The 17,286-nt window shown below is 49.4% G+C and overlaps 1 protein-coding gene across 1 annotated transcript in view; it reads left to right on the top strand.

The window, feature by feature from the left end:
* The window catches only part of PHACTR3 (phosphatase and actin regulator 3), a 199,606-nt gene that overhangs the window by 144,041 nt on the left and 38,279 nt on the right, over positions 1–17,286 (top strand). The gene's annotated exons all lie outside the window — the stretch shown is intronic.

Below are 17,286 nucleotides of genomic sequence, written 5' to 3'. Positions count from 1 at the left end.
TTTTTAATTGGATTGACTTTTTGGTGTTGGATTGTGTAAGTTTATATTTTAGACACTAACCTTTTATGAGATATGTCATTGGCAAATACCTTCTCCCATTCAGCAAGTTATCTTTTGCTTTATTGTGTTTTCCTTTGCTGTGCAGAAGCTTTTTATTTTGATGCAGTCCCAATAGTTTATTTTGCTACTGTTTCGCTTGCCTTAGGAGACCTATCTAGAAAAATGTGGGTACGGCCAATGTCAGAGAAATTACTGCCTGTGTTCTCTTCTCGGATTTTTATGCTTTCAGGTCTTACAGTTAGGTCCCTAATCCATTTCCAGTGTGTTGTTGTAGTGTGAGAAAGTGGTCCAGTTTCATTCTTTTGCATGGAGCTCTCCAGCTTTCTCAACACCTTATGTTGAAGACACTCTTTTTCCCATTGCACATTCTTGCCTCCTTTGTTAAGATTAACCATATAATTGCATGTTTATTTCTGGGTTTTCTTTTCTGTTTCATTGATTAATGTGTCTCTTTCTGTGCCAGTACCGTACTGTTTTGGATACTACCTCTTTGTAATAGATCTTGAAATCTGGAATTGTCATGCCTTCAGCTTCCTGTTTCTTTTCCAAGATTGCTTTGTCTCCTCAGGGTCTTTTGCGGTTTCGTACAAATTTTAGGAAGGTTCTAGATTTGTGAAAAATGCTGTTAGTATTTTGACAGGGATTGCATTAAGTCTGTAGGCTGCTTTGGGTAGTATGGACATTTTAACATTGTTTCTTCTTCCAATCCATGAGCACGAAATGTCTTTTCATTTGTGTCATCTTCAATTTTTTTCTTATTATGTTCAATTAGCCAACATATAGTAGTACATCATTAGTTTTTGATACAGTGTTCAACGACTCATTAGTTGCATATAACACCCAGTACTCAACACAACACGTGCCCTCCTTAGTACCCATCACCCACTACCCCATCCCATACCCCTTCTGTAATCCTCTGTTTGTTTCCTGGAGTTCAGAGTCTCTCATGGTTTGTCTCCCTCTCTGATTCTTCCTATTCAGTTTTTTTTCCCCTTCCCCTGTGGTCCTCCGCCCTGTTCCTCATGTTCCACGTCTGAGTGAAACCATATGATAATTGTCTTTCTCTGCTTGACTACTTCACTCAGCGTAATCTCCTCTAGTTCCATCCATGTTGATGCAAATGGTAGGTATTCGTCCTTTCTGATGACTGAGTAATATTCCATTGTAATTATGGACCACATCTTCTTTATCCATTCATCTGTTGAAGGGTGTCTCGGCTCCTTCCACAGTTTGGCTATTATAGACCTTGCTGCTATGAACATTTGGGTTCATGTGCCCCTTCTTTTCACTACATCTGTATCTTTGGATTGAATACTCAGTAGTGCAATTACTGGGTCTTAGGGTAGTTCTATTTTTAACATCTTGAGGAACCTCCATACTGTTTTCCAGAGTGGCTGCACCAGCTTGCACTCCATTTAACAGTATAGGAGGGTTCCCCTTTCTCCACATCCTGGCCAACATTTGTTGTTTCCTATCTTGTTAATTTTGGCCATTCTGACTGGTGTAAGGTTATATCTCATTGTGGTTTTGATTTATATTACCCTGATGGCTAGTGATTGAACATTTTTTCATGTGACTGTTGGCCATTTGTATGTCTTCTTTGGAGAAGTATCCATATTTTATGCCCATTTTTTGACCGGATTATTTGTTGTTTGGGTATTGAGCTTGAGAAGTTCCTATTAGAACTTGGATACCACCCCTTTATCTGTAATGTCATTTGTGAGTATCTTCTCCCATTCTGTTGGTTACCTCTTAGTTTTGTTGACTGTTACCTTTGCTGTGCAGAAATTTTTCATCTTGATGAAGTCCCAGAAGTTCATTTTTGCTTTTGATTCCCTTGCCTTTGGAGACATGTCTAGTAAGAAGTTGCTGTGGCTAGTTTTTAGTTTTTGGAGTACAGGGTTTCTACCTCCTTGGTTAATTTTATTCCTAGGCTTTTTATTATCTTTGGTGAAATTGTAAATGGTGTTGTTTTCTTAATTTCTCTTTCCACTACATCATTATTAGGGTATCGAATTGCAGCAGATTTCTGTGCATTGGTTTTTATATTCTGTGACCATAATGAATTCATTAATTAGTTTTAGTAGGTTTTTTTTTTATGGCGTCTCTATGGTTTCACCTATATAGTATAATGTCATCTGCAAATAGGGAAAGTTTTACTTCCTCCTTATCAATTTGGATGACTTTTATTTCTTTGTTGTCTGATTGCTGTGGCTAGGACTTCCAGTACTATGTTGAATAAAGTGGTGAGAGTGGATATCCCCTGTTTTCCTTCTGACCTTAGGGGAAAAACTCTCATTTTCTCCTCATTGAGTATGATGTTCATCTGTGGGTTTTCATATAAAGTCTTTGTTTCATATAAGGTCTGTGTTGAGGTATGTTCCCTCTAAACTTTGTAGAGGTGTGTTTTTTTAAGATTTATTTATTTATTTGACAGAGAGCTTGTGACAAGGAGGAGGAGCAGAGAGAGAGGGTCAAGCAGAGTCTGTGCTGAGTGTAGAGCCCATTGTGGGGTTCCCTCTCATGACCTTTAGATTATGACCTGAGCCAAAGTCAAGATGCTTAGCCAACTAATCCACACAGGTGTCCCTACTGAGCGTTGTGGGGTTTTTTTGTTTTTGTTTTTGTTTGTGTTTGTGTTTTTTTAACCATGAATGGATGTTGTACTTTTTAAATGGTGATTGATTTTTTTTAATGTATTGTTGGATTTGGTTAGCTAATATTTTGTTGAGGATTTTAGCATCTGTGTTCATCAGCGATATAGGCCTATGTGTCTTTATCTGTTTTGGTGTCAGGATAATGATGGTCTCCTAGAAAGAATTTGTAAGCTTTCCTCCACTTCTATTTTCTGGAGTAGTTTGAGGAGAAAGAGTACTCTTCTTCAAACGTATGGTAGAATTCACCTATGAAACCATCTGGTTCTGAGCTTTTGTTTGTCAGGAGTGTTTTGGTTACTGATTCAATGTCCTTGCTAGTAATCTGTTCAGATTTTCTTTTTCTTCCTGATTCAGTTTTGGAAGGTTATATGTTTCTAGGAATTTATCCATTTCCTCTAGGCTATCCAGTTTGTTAGCATATAATTTTTTGTAATATCCTTTTATAGTCCTTTGTGTTTCTGTTATTCAGTTATTTCTCCTCTGTCATTTCTGATTTTGAGTCCTTTTTTTTTCTTTTAATGAGTCTGGTTAGAGGTTTACCAATTTTGTTGATCTTTCAAAGAACCAGCTCCTAGTTTCATTGATCCATTCCATTGTTTTTTTCTAATTTTTGTTTTTAGTTTCCATATCATTTATTTCTGCTCTAATCTTTATTATTTCTTTCCTTCTACCAGTTTTGAGTTTTGTTCTTCTTCTTATAGCTCATTTATATGTAAGTTTAGGTTGTTTGAGATTTTTCTTTTTGAGGTACACCTGTATTGTTATAAACTTCCCTCTTAGAACTTTGCCGCATCCCAAAGATTTTGGATAGTTTTGTTTTCATTTTTATTTATTTCTATGTCCTTTTTAATTTCCTTTATTTCCTAGTTGATCTGGTTATTGTTTAGTGGCATGTTATTTAACCTCCATATGTTTGAGCTTTTTCCAGATTTTCTCTTCTGGTTGGCTTCTATTTTTGTAGCATCGTGGTCAGAAAAGATGCATGGTATGACTTTGATCTTTTTGAATTTATTGAGGTTGGTTTTGTGGCCCTAATATGTGATCTATTCTGGAAAAGGTCCCATATGCACTTAAAAAGAGCATGTCTTTCACTGTTTTAGCATGGAATGTTTTGAATATATCTGTTAAATTCACCTTGGTACAGTGTGTCATTCGAAGTCATTTCCTTGTTGATTTTTTCCATTCAGATGATCTGTCCATTGATATAAGTGTGGTGTTAAAGTCCCCTATTATTATTGTATTATCAAATAGTTCCTTTATGTTTGTTTTATGTATTGGGGTGCTCCCATGTTGGGTGCATGAATATTTACAATTGTCATATTTTCTTGCTGGATTGTCCCCTTTATGATTATATAGTGTTTTTCTTCATCTCTTATTACGGTCTTTGTTTTAAAATCTGTTTGTCTGATAGAAGTATCGCTACCCCAGCTTTTTTTATCACATCCATTTGTATGATACATGTTCCTCCATTCCTTCACTTTCAGTCTGCAGGAGTCTTTAGGTCTGAAATGAGTCTCTTGTAGGCAGCAAAAAGATGGGTCTTGTTTTTGTTTTTGTTTTTTTTAATCCATTCTGTCACCCTATGTCTTTTGATTAGAGCATTTTGTCCACTTAGATTCAGTGTAATTATTGATAGTATATTTATTTCCATTTTGCTACTTGTTTTATGGGTGTTTTTATAGTTCTTTTCTCTTCCTTTGTTTTCTTGTTCTCCTTTCTGTCTTTTCTCATGATTATTTGGCTTTCTTTAGTGATACACTTGAATTTGTTTCTCCTCATTGTTTGCGGATCTATTACTTGGTTTTGATTTATGGTGACCATTAAGCTTGTATATAACATCTTCTGCATATAGTAGAGTATATTATTAAGTTGATAACCACTTAACTTTGAATCCATTCTTTACTCCTTTCCCTGCCATGTCTTAAGTATATGGTGTCAAACTTTACACCCTTTTGTAAGTCCCTTGACTCATTTTTACTGCTTTTCTGCAGTAAAAAGTAAAGTGCTCCTACTTTACTTATAGTCTTTCCTTTTCACTCCAAGAGTCCCCTTTAACATTTCCTGCAGGACTGGTTTAACAGTGACAAAGTCCTTTAACCTTTGTTTGTCTGGTAAACTCTATCTCTCCCTCTTGTTCTGAATGATAGCCTTGCTGGCTATTCTTAGCTGCAGATTTTTTCCTTTTAGCATTTTGAATATAGCATGCCACTGTCTTCTGGCCTGCAAAGTTTCTACTATAAAATCAGCTGTTATCCTTATGTGGTTCCCCCTGTATGTAACTGTCTTCTTTTCTCTTATTATTTAAAAATTCTCTTTCACTATTTTTTTGTCATTTAACTGTGTGTCTTGGTGTGGTCCTCCTTGGGTTGATTTTTTGGGGGGTTATCTGTGCCTCCTGGACCTGTATGTCTATTTCCTTCCTCAGATTATGGATGTTTTCAACTATTATTTCTTCAAATATATTTCCTGCCCACTTTTCTCTCTCTTCTGCAGGGATGCCTATAATATGAATGTTACTATGCTTGATAGTGTCACTGAGTTCCCTGAGTCTATTCTCATTTTGCAAATTTTTTTGTTTTTCTCTCATCTGCTCAGCTTGATTACTTTCTACTATTCTGTCTTCCAGGCTACTGATTTGTTCTTCTGCTTCTCTTGACCTGCTGTTTGTTCCATCTGGTGTATTTTTTATTTCATTTATTGTATTCATCTCTGATTGGTTATTTTTTAAATCTCTTTGTTAAGGGTCCACCGATATCCTCCACTCTTTTCTCAAGTTCAGGGAGTGCCTTTATGATCATTAGTTTAAATTCTCTATCCAGGGATATTATTTATATCCATTTCACTTAGGTCTCTTGTTGTGGTTTTGTCTTGTTCTTTCATTTGGGACATATTCCTCTGTGTCCTCATTTTGCCCAAGTCTATTTCTCTGTGTTATAGAAGTCAGCTTCGTCTACTGCTCTTGAACATAGTGGCCTTATGAACAAGAGGTCCTGCAGTGTATCCTGCAGAGCAGTGTCCCCTGTTCTCCAGAACCTGATATGTTAGGGGTATCTCCTGTGTGTGCTATATGCCCCCTACTCTTATGGCTGAGCCACTTTTCCTTTCAGTCCAGTCATCTGCAGTGGCTCTCTTGGCTTGTGGGGAGTGTCTGTTACCTGTGCTATTCGTGGGCTGGTCTGGGCTCTCCTTGGAACTGAGTTGAGTCAAACCGGGCATTTGCCAGAGAGGCAGTAGCACCAAACTATAGGGCACTGTCCCTGTGTTGCCCCCTGAGATGCTTTTGTTGGTGGGCGGGGCCTGTAGTCAGATCAGCTGCCTGCCCCCAGCCCACTCTCAGGGGTCTGCAGTGTGACCGGTGTGCGTGGTTATCTTTCCCTCTCCATGGAGTAGGACACTGTTTGGAGCGGTGCTGGCCCCTGTCAGGGCTGTTTGCGCACTGTCAGGCTTGTGGCGCCATTTTGGATGGGCTCTGGCCAAGAGCATGTTGGCAGGTGTGGATCCACACAGCAAACAGGGTGAGAGGCAGTGTTAGCAAGGCTTGTGTTGATCTTCTGCAGGGCGGGACTGGCAGCACTGGGGCTGAGGCAGGCTTGGCTGGAGGGGCTGACTCCACTGAAGCATGGCTGGGACAGGGCATGGGGAAGCAAGTTAGGAAGTGAGTATCAGTGTTGTGCTGGTTCCTGAAGCTGGCAGTGTGTTTGTGTTGGGGGGCGGGGGAGAAAGATGGCTCGTGCTAGCTCCTTTACTCTTGAAGGAGTCTCTCTGCCCTCTCCATCCCTCTAGAACATGCTCAGAGATGAGTAAACAACACTTCCTCTGGTAGGCACCAGGAGCTTTCAAGCTGCTGCTTCCATGCTGTATTTCAATGGACCATTGTACTTTCCCTGTAAGGGCTGGGACTCGGTTTTCTCTTGCCTGGTGATTTTTAAAATTCCAGGTTTTAAGACCCACTAGTTGTAAGAACTCAAGAAATTCAACCCTCTGGTTTTCAAAGCCAGATGTTATGGGGAAAGCACCTTCCCTGTGCAGGTTCCCTGGTATGATTGTCTCTTTCTCTCCCTACTCTGGGCTTCTGCCACATTTAGTGGAAGAGTTTGTTCTGCCGGCCGTTGATTTTCTGGGTTCTTTACACTGACGTGAATGTTACCTGGTTGTCTCTATGAATGAGGTGAGCATAGGGTCCTCCTGCTCTGTCATCTTCCCAGAAATCCCTACTTTTTGTGGTTTTAATTTAGAATTTTATATAATCTTATTTTCTCTCTTTCTTTTTTTCTTTTTTTACATAAAAGTTATACTTTTTCTTCATGGCTATCCTTGAGTTTATAGATCTTATATAATATACATACAACCCAAGTCCACTTTTAAAGAACACTAGACCACTTCATAGGTAGCATGAGTATTTTATAGTAATGAGATCATCCTGATTCCTTCCTTTGGCCTTTGTATCATTCCCGTTCTTCCTTTCACCTACATAAAAGCATGTATATACACATGAGGTATATACATAAGCATGAAAATATAGTATGTATGATATATAGATAAATGTATGTAATCAAATACATTGTTGTAGTTACTTTGAATAAATTTATCTGTTAGATAAATCAAAAATAAGAAAAAATAAAAGTTTTTCCGTCATCTTTACCTGTTTCCTCTTGATGGTCTCCCTTTCTTTATGCAGAGCCAAGTTTCTGGTCTGCATGTTTTCCTTCCCTAAAAAACTTAAGATCTCAGGCAAGACAGGTCTCTTGGTAACAAATCCCCTTGATTTTTGTTTGTCTTAGTAAGTGTGCTTCTCCTTCACTTTGGAAGGATGATTTCTCACTTTCTATAAAATTCTAGGCTGGTGGTTTTTTTTTTTTTTTATCTAAACACTTTAAGTATTTCATTTCACTCTCTCCTTGCTTGTTGGTTTCTGAGGAGAAGCTGGATTGAAATCTTTTCATCATTCTGTAGATGTTTTTCTCTTCTGGCTTCTAACAGAATGTTCTTTATTTTTGATTTTCTGTGGTTTGAAGATGTTATGCCAAAGCATAGTTTTGTTTTGTTTTTCTTTTTGGCATGTGCCCTGCTCGATGTTCTCTGGGATTCCTGGATCTGCGGTTTCGTGTCTGACGTTAATTTGAAGAAATTCTCAGGCATTATTATTTCAAAGATTTCTTCTGTTATTTCCGCTTTCTTCACCTGCTGGTATGCCCATTGTGTGAGTGCTGCATCTTTAGTAATTGTCGGTCAGTCCTTGGATAGTCTGTTGTTTTGTTTCAGGTTTTATTTTCTCTGCTTTTTGATTTTTAAAGTTTCTGTTGAGATGTCCCCAAGCTTGGAGAGTCTTTCCTTAACTGTGTCCATTCTACTAATAAGCCCATCAAAGGCATCCTTCATTTCTGTTACAGTGGGGTTTTTTTTTCCTCTCTCTAGAATTCTTTGCTGTTTTTTCATGGAATTCCTCTCTCTCTGCTCACCTCACGTTGCTCGCCCTGTCTCATGTGCTGTTGACTTTATCCATGCCCGCCCTTAGCGGGTTGATCAGGGCTGTTTTAAATTCCTGATGGTTCCAACGTCCCTGCCATGTGCAGTTTCGCTGTTCTGTTTCTCCAGATTGTGACTTTGTCTTTTGGGATGCCTCGTAATGCTTTCCTGATAGCTGGACTTGATGCCCCGGGGGAAAGGAGCTGCTGTAAACAGGGCTTTGGTAAGCGGAGGGGAGGTGCGGGGAGGGGGCATGTTCTGTAGATCCTGAGCAGGTCTCCCTGTGTCCATGAACCGAGCCTCTGGACCGTGAACCTCACAAGTTCTTGGCTTTATTTTCCACCTCAGGTGCGACCCGATTGCTCTCGTGGGCTGGAGTCGGGGGTCTCCCTTCTGCCAGGGCACTTAGCTCTGGTGATATCCCAGTGGGTGAGGCTCTGGTGAGCTGGTTTCCCCAGAGGGAGACCTTGGTAAGGAGAATAGAATGTTCTGGGGTGTTTCAGATCCCTTCCTCCCCTCCTTCCTGCTGGAAGGAAGCAGAAGCGGATTCTTTTTCTGATTGTTCACTGTGGGAGCCTGGTCGGGCTCCTGGTGGTAAGACTCGCAGTGCTGTGGGGCCCCTGTGAGCGCGGCTGCAGTTTCTAACTCTCAGATGGTCCCCTGAGCCTCCAGCAAGTCCTCAGTCACCGTTCAGGTCTCCCTGCCCCTGCGCTGGTTCCCATGGAGGTCTCTGCCCACGAGTCTCTGCTCTAAGAAGAGATGGCAATTTTGAGTCTGTTCAGCTTTTTGCTTGGTGCTAGAACAGGGTAGTGACTTCCAGGTTCCTTACACGCTGACCTAGAAAACAAGTTTTGCTCCCCCAGAGGTGAAATTTGCAAGGAACAGTTTCTGTTCTGTCGCCAGTCCAAGATGCAAGCTTAAAATCTGTCAAGAAGATTGTTTTTCCTCTTTTCACCTGTCCTGAACTCAGGGACCACTTCTGTCTACTTTGTCCACTGTTACTGCCCCGGCCCAATGGACGCCACACAGCAGGGGCTTGGAGATTGCTGCATGGCGGGAGGGGGACAACAAGCGACAGAAGGGCTTCACAGCAAGTGGGACTGTAGGAGAAGGAGGGACTGGTGTGGGAGACCACCTGTCCCAGAGCGTCCTCAGCAACCTAAGCCATTTGTCCCTGCCTGTGGGTGCTCTCTGCCCAGGTGTCTGCTGTCCCTGCGTGCGGGCAGTTCCCGCCCCTGATGTCCACACAGTGACCCTGAAGAGCCAGGACGTGCACGTGGGGATAGAGCAGGTGTCCCCACGTCCCCCTGTGGGGTGTCTTTGTCTGTCCAGGCTGCTGTGACAAGATACCATAGACTCCGTGGCTTAAACAACAGACATATTTTTCCCAGTTTTGGAGGCTGGCAAGGCCAAGGTCGGGTGCCTGCAGATGGAGGGACTAGTGACGGCCGCTCCCTAGTCAGCAGGTGACCATTTTCTTGCTGTGCTCCCATGTAGTGGAGGGACAGGGAGGAACAAGCGGCCTTGAGTCTGTTTAAGAAGGGCTCGCGTCCCATCACGGGGGCTGCGTCCTCGTGACCTAAGCTCCTCCCGGCACCGGCCCAGACGTTCTGTCTGGGACATCGGGAATGTCCTGGTTGAGGGCCGGCCATGCTGTCAGATACGCCTTCTCCCCGGTTTACCGCGTGCTCTGAGAGACATCGCAGGGACCGCAGTCTCTTTACCTGTTAGGATGTGTCCCTTCTGGCTCTGTGACCGCGGCAGCCCCCCTGAACCTCTCTGTGCCTCAGACACACCGTCTGTAGAACAGGAGCGATGAGAGGCTTATTCTGATGGCTACAGGGGACGGCTCACCGCCGGAGCCCTGACTCTGTGCCGTGAACGCTGTTGCCCTCGTAACCATCATCATCGCTGTCAGATGACTGGGGAGGAACGGGGTGGGGTGGGGGACTGGGTGCCCCCATGCCCGGGGTCTGAATGAGTTTCGCCTCCAATTTTGTCGATACCATGTAGCTGGTTTGTTCCTTGTTCCCTCTGCTGATTCCCTAGTTGAACCAGAGTGTCCGTGTCCCTGCGGCCGACAGGCCTGTCCTCCACTGGGGAGTCTAATCCGTGCACTGCGCCCTTGGACGCGGCTTTAGAAGAACGGAGCGAGGACACGGAGAATCGACAATTGCTCGGTTCCCTGTTTGGCAGACGGGCTGGGGGACCCCTGGCACTGGGAAGGGACACCCCAAGGAGACCTCTGGTGGCACCTGCTGGGAACCACCTGTCCCTGACCGGGAGGGAGGACTACCAGGTCGTAGCTTCGCCATCTGTAACTCCTGGTGACAGCTGGGCCTCCCTGACCAGGTTTCCAGGGGACTGATGAGCCATCACCTGGGGCCACCTGCGCGGCTCCTGTAGTGGCCTCCATCGTCTGTGTCCTCATTGCTCCCTTCGCTTGAACACAAGAGCCCCCAGATCCTGAAGTCCATGCACCTTATGACAGTAGGCATCCCGGTGCCCTTATGTCCCTGAGACCTAGCAGTTGTCTCCGAGGATCCAGGCCTGCCCTAAGCACGGTGGCAGCGGACAGGGCCTCTGAGGAGGCGATGGAGGGACGCGCAGCCCACCGGCTTCAGCTCCGGACACACCCAGCACAGGGAGTAACTTGTCCCCCTTGCCCCGTGCCCCCGTGGTACTTGTAGGGCTATCCTGTGTCGCCCAGTCTGCAGACCCCCCACACACGTCTGGTCGTGTCCTGCTAAGGGAGAGTCTTGCTGCTGACTGTCAGCGGTGAGCGCTTATCAGATCGCCCAGGAGGACAGGAAGACTGGCCCGGGGGGGACCGTTCCCCGGCTGTGCTCAGCGGTGGCTGGTGGCCGTGATCTGTGAGGCGTGATGACCCCAAACGCTAGTCTGTGGGGACAGTCAAGGTTGAAAGAGAAGCCCAGGGAGGCCAAGGGAGGAGTGCATGTCGCCTGAGTGCCACAGACCCCAGCGCAGCCCCAGACTGTGCGGAGGCCCAGAGAGGGGAGCCCGCATCCGCAGGCACTTCGGGGTCACTGCTGTTGGGATTATCTGTGCTTGTGCTCTCTCTTCCGGCGACTTTGTTTCCAGGAATTTCTCCCCCGGTTATCCTAGCACTCACGCACCATGGTTTATAGGCATGAGGGTTTCTCCACCTTGGTGCTTGTCACATTGGGGGCCAGGGCTTCCCTGGTTGGGGGGGGGGACCCTGTGCACTGGAGCAGGATCCCTGGCCTTCACACGCTCCATGCCGGGAGCCGCCCGCCCCCCGTCCTGACATCCAGAAATGCCTGCCGACACTGCCCCGTGTGCCCGGAGGGGAGCAGCTCCTTTGGTGGAGAAGCACCGACACCTCTGGATGTTCGTGTGTGGTAATGGCAGCAGGGAAATGCTCCGAGGGGGCATCCGTCAGGGACCCATTAAACAAGTTTTACCCCATGTCTGCTGTGGACACAGGCATTGAACAGAAAGTTCCTGCTTGAGCGTAAAGTGCATCCGAGGTATATGGGGAGGGGACAGAAAGAATTGAAAACGGTTGTTTTTGTTAATGACGTACAATAAAGTTGCACACACAACTGTATTCTTCACTATAAGGAAGAAAGATAAATGAGAAAGCAGACCTTTTCTTACCCAGTGTGATCGGGACCCGCCAGTTCTGTTTCAGTCAGAACAGCTGATGAAAGTTGGAAACAGAAAACCCAGGCCGGGGCCTCCATGGGGGTCTTCTGGCCGGAGCCCCCGGCCCCTGCAGGCAACACGCCCACTGTGCGCCTCCCGTAGCGTCCAGCTCAGGTTCTAGAGGACGGAGTGGGGGCAAAGGTGCTTTTCAAAACGATGTGGGCGTTCGCTCCTACATGGTAGTTTCTTTCCAATTCTGTTTACGAGAAAAACAGTGAAATCTAGTGTACTCTACTTGTTGTCTTGACTTTGTATCAAGCACAGGGCGAGGTCCTCTTGGGGAGTGTAGAGCACAGGTGGTTTCTCCTTGATGCTTACCAGGGACTGGCAGAGGTACGTTCACTGCGTACACGTTGCAGAGTTAAGGGGAGCAAGAACTAGTGGAGTTTCTCCTGTTTGTTTCTTTTCAGATCTGCTTAGGAGACAGATGTTTGCCTGTACGCAGGGCTGGCATGCAGAGGAGGGAAGTGCCTGGTGTGAGCGCAGCGCCTCCCCAGGAGGTCTGCCAGACTTGCAGGTGGTCCTAGAGAGGGCTGGGGAGTGAGGGCAGGAGCAGCCGGGGTATACCCCCACAGGCCCAGGGGCCACACAGAGAGGGCGAGTGTGTGTGTGTGTGTGTATGTGTGTGTGTGTAAGAGATGGAGAGAATTCTGGGTACATCTAGATCGTTGCTTCTGGATGCGGGACACCACTTCTGGCCTGTCTGTTCCCCATTTCAGGCAATGCTGTGATTGCGTCCCAAGAAGGAAGTCCTGGAAATAACGGCCAGGTTGACAGGAAGGTGCCTTTGGCACTTCATCCTCGATCGGAAAGCACCCTGGGGGCTGTGCTGACACCCCCCACCCAAGGCAGAGAAGGAAGGACCCATTTCCCACCGCGCCTTGGAGCCTCCGATCCTGGGAATGGGAGGGGCAGGGAGAGGAGGAAACCTTCCAACCAGCCGGGACAGAAGGGACAGTGGCCGTTTAAGATGGTTGTTCAAGTTGCCGCCTGTCTGGGCCTTTCGGAATGAGCCCGTCTTACTTTTATCGTTCCACTTTCGGGAAGTTCCCCCCACCCCCCGTCCACCTTGAGGACTCAGTGTTTCACGGAGCAGGTGATAAGCGCGTGACAGCCTGCCCCGGGGGGCACACGGGCTGGGAGCGGGGTGGGTCGTGGGCAAGCATCACGGGGAGGGCAGAGGAGGCTTCCTTCCCTGCAGAATGAAGGAGAGTGTGCAGGGTGGCTGAAGTCTCAGGAAGGGGGCAGCGGTGGGTGCACGGAGGAAGCTGGCCTGGGCTGCCTGGGGCCCGGCTCGTGTGGACAGGGAGCTCTTTGTCCATGGAACAAAGTGTTAAGGTGAGGGTCTTTGATCCCCTGAGCAGCTCTCTGGGGGCTCCCAGCCGTGCGGATCCTCCCACCTGAGCCACGTCCCCTGGGGGGGGGGCTGGTTCTGGGGAGCCACGCGAGCTGCTTCTGGGACTCACTGTTGAACTCCTGGGCTGCCCTGTGTGCCGCGCGGTTGAGGGAGACCTCGGGTCCGTGATGCTCTCGTGAATCCAGGTGATACGTGGAGCCAAGACGGACCCCTGTGGTGGGTCCCGCAGGTGGGGTGGGGGGAGGCTTTACTCAAGTGACTATCAGCTGGGGTGTGACCGGATTTAGCGCCACCGACCTGGAGGGACGTTCCTATGGTTTTCTGATGGTGCACCCCAGTAGCAGAGGAAAAAGTACACCCCGGATATCTGGGCGTCGCTTGTATACCTGAGTCCATACGAGTATACCGCAAACATAAAACGTGCCCGAAAATCAGAATACGGAGGGAGGCCATGGACTGGCCGCTCTGTAAGCGTCTCCTGCCACAGCCTGACCCGCACAATCCTGGGAGTCGGCGCGTCCGTGAGCCCAGGTGGGGAGCGGGAGACGGAGGCCCTGGGTCCCCACTTAATCCTGGGTGTAAGATAGTGTGAGATAGTGTGAGATAGTGTGAGAGCTAGAGTTGTTTAAAGCTTCTAAGAACGCCTTATTGTTTATTCAGGAAGCACTGTCCGTCCTCGCTCGGGGCGGGGCCTCTCGGGGCTGACTCGGCCGTCTGAGCCGCTCACTGCCGACGGCAGAAAGCCGCCTTTCCACATCGGGCAAGGAGTCCAAAGAGGCCGTGTCTGGGTGAGGGCCCCTGGAACTCTGGGCTGGACAGATGTGGACGTGGGTGTGGGGGCGGGGGTGGCTGAGCGCTTCTGGCACTACCTGAGCCGAGGGAAGAGGTGTCCCTCTCTGCAGGCTCCGCGACCCTGCCCCTGCGTTTGTGAAAAGCGAAAGCTAAAACGTACTGCGTTCATAGAACCCCATTTCAAATGCGGCAGGGAGCATATTGAAAGCCTCCTTGTGAGGAGTCCTCTGAAGTCACCTGTCCTGAGGCAGGGCTCACCTGTCCCTCCGGAGCACCTGCTCCCAGCCTCCGCGGGAAGCCGGGCTGGCCCCCGCCATTTCCCCCGCGGACACCAGGTGGCGCTGCAGACAGTCGCCGGGAGGCAGGATGCTCTAGGGCGGACCTTGGGGACAACCTGGTGGGCCTTGTGTGGAGGAGTCTTAGGTCTGGGTGGTTCTTGCTGGACACAAGGTGGCCACTTCATGGACGTGAGGGTCCCCGTCATTCACAAGCAAACTCATGCTGTGTCATGAACGCCAGCCTGCAGGTGGGGGAGGAAGGGCCCCCAAGAGGTGATTTCAGGATTGAGGGAGGAATCCCGGGATGTGCACAAGCCAAGAGCATGCGGATTTCTACATCCTAAAGCCTTGGGGTCCAGGCCGTCTGCGTGCCCTAAGATGCCCCGATGCTCATGCCTCCATCCCCGGGAGGAAGCCTGGCTACTTCGGCTTCTCTTCTCTTCTCAGGACCCCCGTGTAATTGGACCAGGGCCCTGCCCTTGGGGCCTCAACTCTAATCCCCTCCAAAGGCCCCGTCTCCTGGAACAGGCCCACATCGGGGTGGGGCTTCAGGCCATGAGTTTTGGGGGGACACCAACCCGTAGCCCCAGAGCAGGGGGGAGGCTGAACCAGAGAGGAGCAGTGGGCAGGAGCGGGGTTGGTGAGGCCACTGGCTCAGCATTCGGGGGAGAGGAAGGGGTTCCCTGCCCTGTGAGCTCATGAGGGGAGTCCTGACGGGCTCAGGGTCAACCAGACACCTCACGGTCCCTCAGGAACGTTTATTGAGTACCTTCTGCATGCGTGCTGAGTGAAGCCTGGTGACAGGAGACAGGGGAGCGAGCATACCTGGGTGTCCTCAGAGCTCCTTGGTCTTGTTCCCAAGCTCCGTCTTCAATCTCTGCTTCCAGCGAGACCCGAGTGGCTCGTGACCTTTCTGTTCCCTCACGTGGGCCGTCCGACCCCATGCGGTCTCTGCGTCCCGGAGGCTGTTTGGTTCAGGAATCTGAGTGTCCTTCCCAGGGTGATGAAGACTTCTAGGCGACTGAGTGTTTCCCCTGCCCCTGGTCCCCCTGCTCATCCCCCAGCGGGAGCTTGTCCACTGCGGCTGGAGGGGCCCTGGGCTCGCCGCTGTCCCTGCGCAGGGCCTTGGAGCCCTCCCTTCTCTGAGAGCCCCCCTTTCCCCTCAGAAGGATCTGGTCTCCTCCCTTGGACAGTTTGAGAACCGGAGGCCCTCTGGGCCCAGAAGGGAGCTGCAGGAAGGCAGAGAGGGTACGGGTCAGGCCTGAGTTTCAGGAGTTGGTCAGGCCTCTTGCTGCTCTAACAGATGGCCGTGCTCGGTGGCTCTAAGACGAATTATCAGCTCACAATCCTGAGGGTCACCCCGGGCAGAATTAAAGCCGTCAGCTGGTTCTGGGCCTTTTGAGGCTCTGGGGGTCTCGCTTCCCTGCCTTTCCCTTCTCATGCCGCTGCAGCCCTGGGCTCGTGGTCCCACCTTCAAAGCCAGCAGCAACCGGTGGGGACTTTGCAGTGACACTGACTCCCCCACCACCGTCTCTCCCCAATAAGGACCCCATTGATGACATGGGCTGCTTCTGGCTACTCTGTGGTCCCACGGTCATGTTCTGGGGTCGGGAAGTAGACGTCTCCGATGGCCTTCCTTCTGCTGACCACAGTGTCCTTCTTTGTGTGGTCGCGGACCCCTCATGTGCCCTGTTCCTGTACCATTCTCAGCAGCGTGCCCAGCACATAGCAGGTCCTCGGCGATGACCGAGGTGATGGCACGTGGGCCACTGTCCCATCTCACCGGTGACAGACCAGAGAGGACGCGGCTGGCTGGGGCTGCGTGGCCAGCTGGCGGTGGCCCAGGGACACCCCCCGGAGTCCCATCCCCCTCCACGGGAGCGCAGCTGTGAGCTGGGGACGAGTGCCCTCGCTCCCCCCAGGTGGCAGGTCCCCGCACTGCTTCCTGAAGCCAGGCTGCCGAGAGCCCTGGGGACGTGGAAACGCGGGATGCGCAGAATCACTTGCTTGGAGTTGCTGTAGCATCTCCCGTTTGAAATACACGCCGAGAAACGTGTTCTTCCCGGGGAGGGTCGTTGGCCCGGGATGCCGGCCTTTGGATTCCCCCCTCGGGTTGAGAATTCTTATGAAGGGCTGGGCCTGCGCCTCCTTTTGAGCAAGATGGCTGGGAAAACGGAGTGTGGGTAATGTTAAAGGCCGGTTGGTCCACGGTATGGTTTCTGGGGAGCAGAGAGCAGAATCTTAAGGGACAGCAGACTGCAGGGATTTAGGGGTCCCGGGGGCAAGAGCCACATGACTTCCTTCCCAGCAGCCCCGTGGCAGGGACTGGACTCCATGGCAGCCTTTCCTCCGTTCGTGGTCCCTGTGGCTCATTGACCTCCACACTCCCTGTCTGTGCCCCCCGCCTTTCCTTGGCTCCCTGCTCTCTTGGTTCCTGTCCCTGCCCTGCCCCTGTTGGGCATCCCACTGGCTCCCTCCCTCTCCCAGTTCATCCACACAGGCTGTCCCCATAGCCTCCCCTAGTGAGTGGCCGGCCTTCACCCCTGGCTGCAGGGCTCTGTGATGCAGAAGCCCCAGGTGTCCCTCTGTCCTCTGCTAGTGTCCCCATAGATTCTCTGACTGCCCCCTAGACTGCCCCCTAGCTCCCCAAAAGCCAAAGCCATCGCTGCCCCTTCAACAGGAAACCTGCCCTCCTTCCTGGGTCTCCATTTGCCGTCGCATCCTCGCCGTGATTCTAGGGAGTCAGGCTCTGGCAGCTGCCGCCTCCCCTTCCCCGTCTTCCCAGAATTCCTCTCTTTGTTCGGGAAATGCGAGCCCCCCTTTGCATCCTACATGGGGGAGAGAGATGGGCAGGGGTAAGCCTGTGCCTCCAAGGCTCTGGGAGTCTAGTGGCAGCCTTTCTGAGCGCCCCTGTGGCTTTTAGAAGGGGTTTAGCCCTGCTTCCGGCCTGGACAGAACCGTGGTGAACACCTTTCCACCAGAACCG

The sequence above is a fragment of the Neovison vison genome, chromosome 8 (genome assembly GCF_020171115.1).
Source record: "Neovison vison isolate M4711 chromosome 8, ASM_NN_V1, whole genome shotgun sequence".
In the NCBI taxonomy this organism is placed as follows: Eukaryota; Metazoa; Chordata; class Mammalia; order Carnivora; family Mustelidae; genus Neogale; species Neogale vison.
Note: the sequence above shows the minus strand (reverse complement) of the source record. Positions and strands in the feature narration are given on the sequence as shown.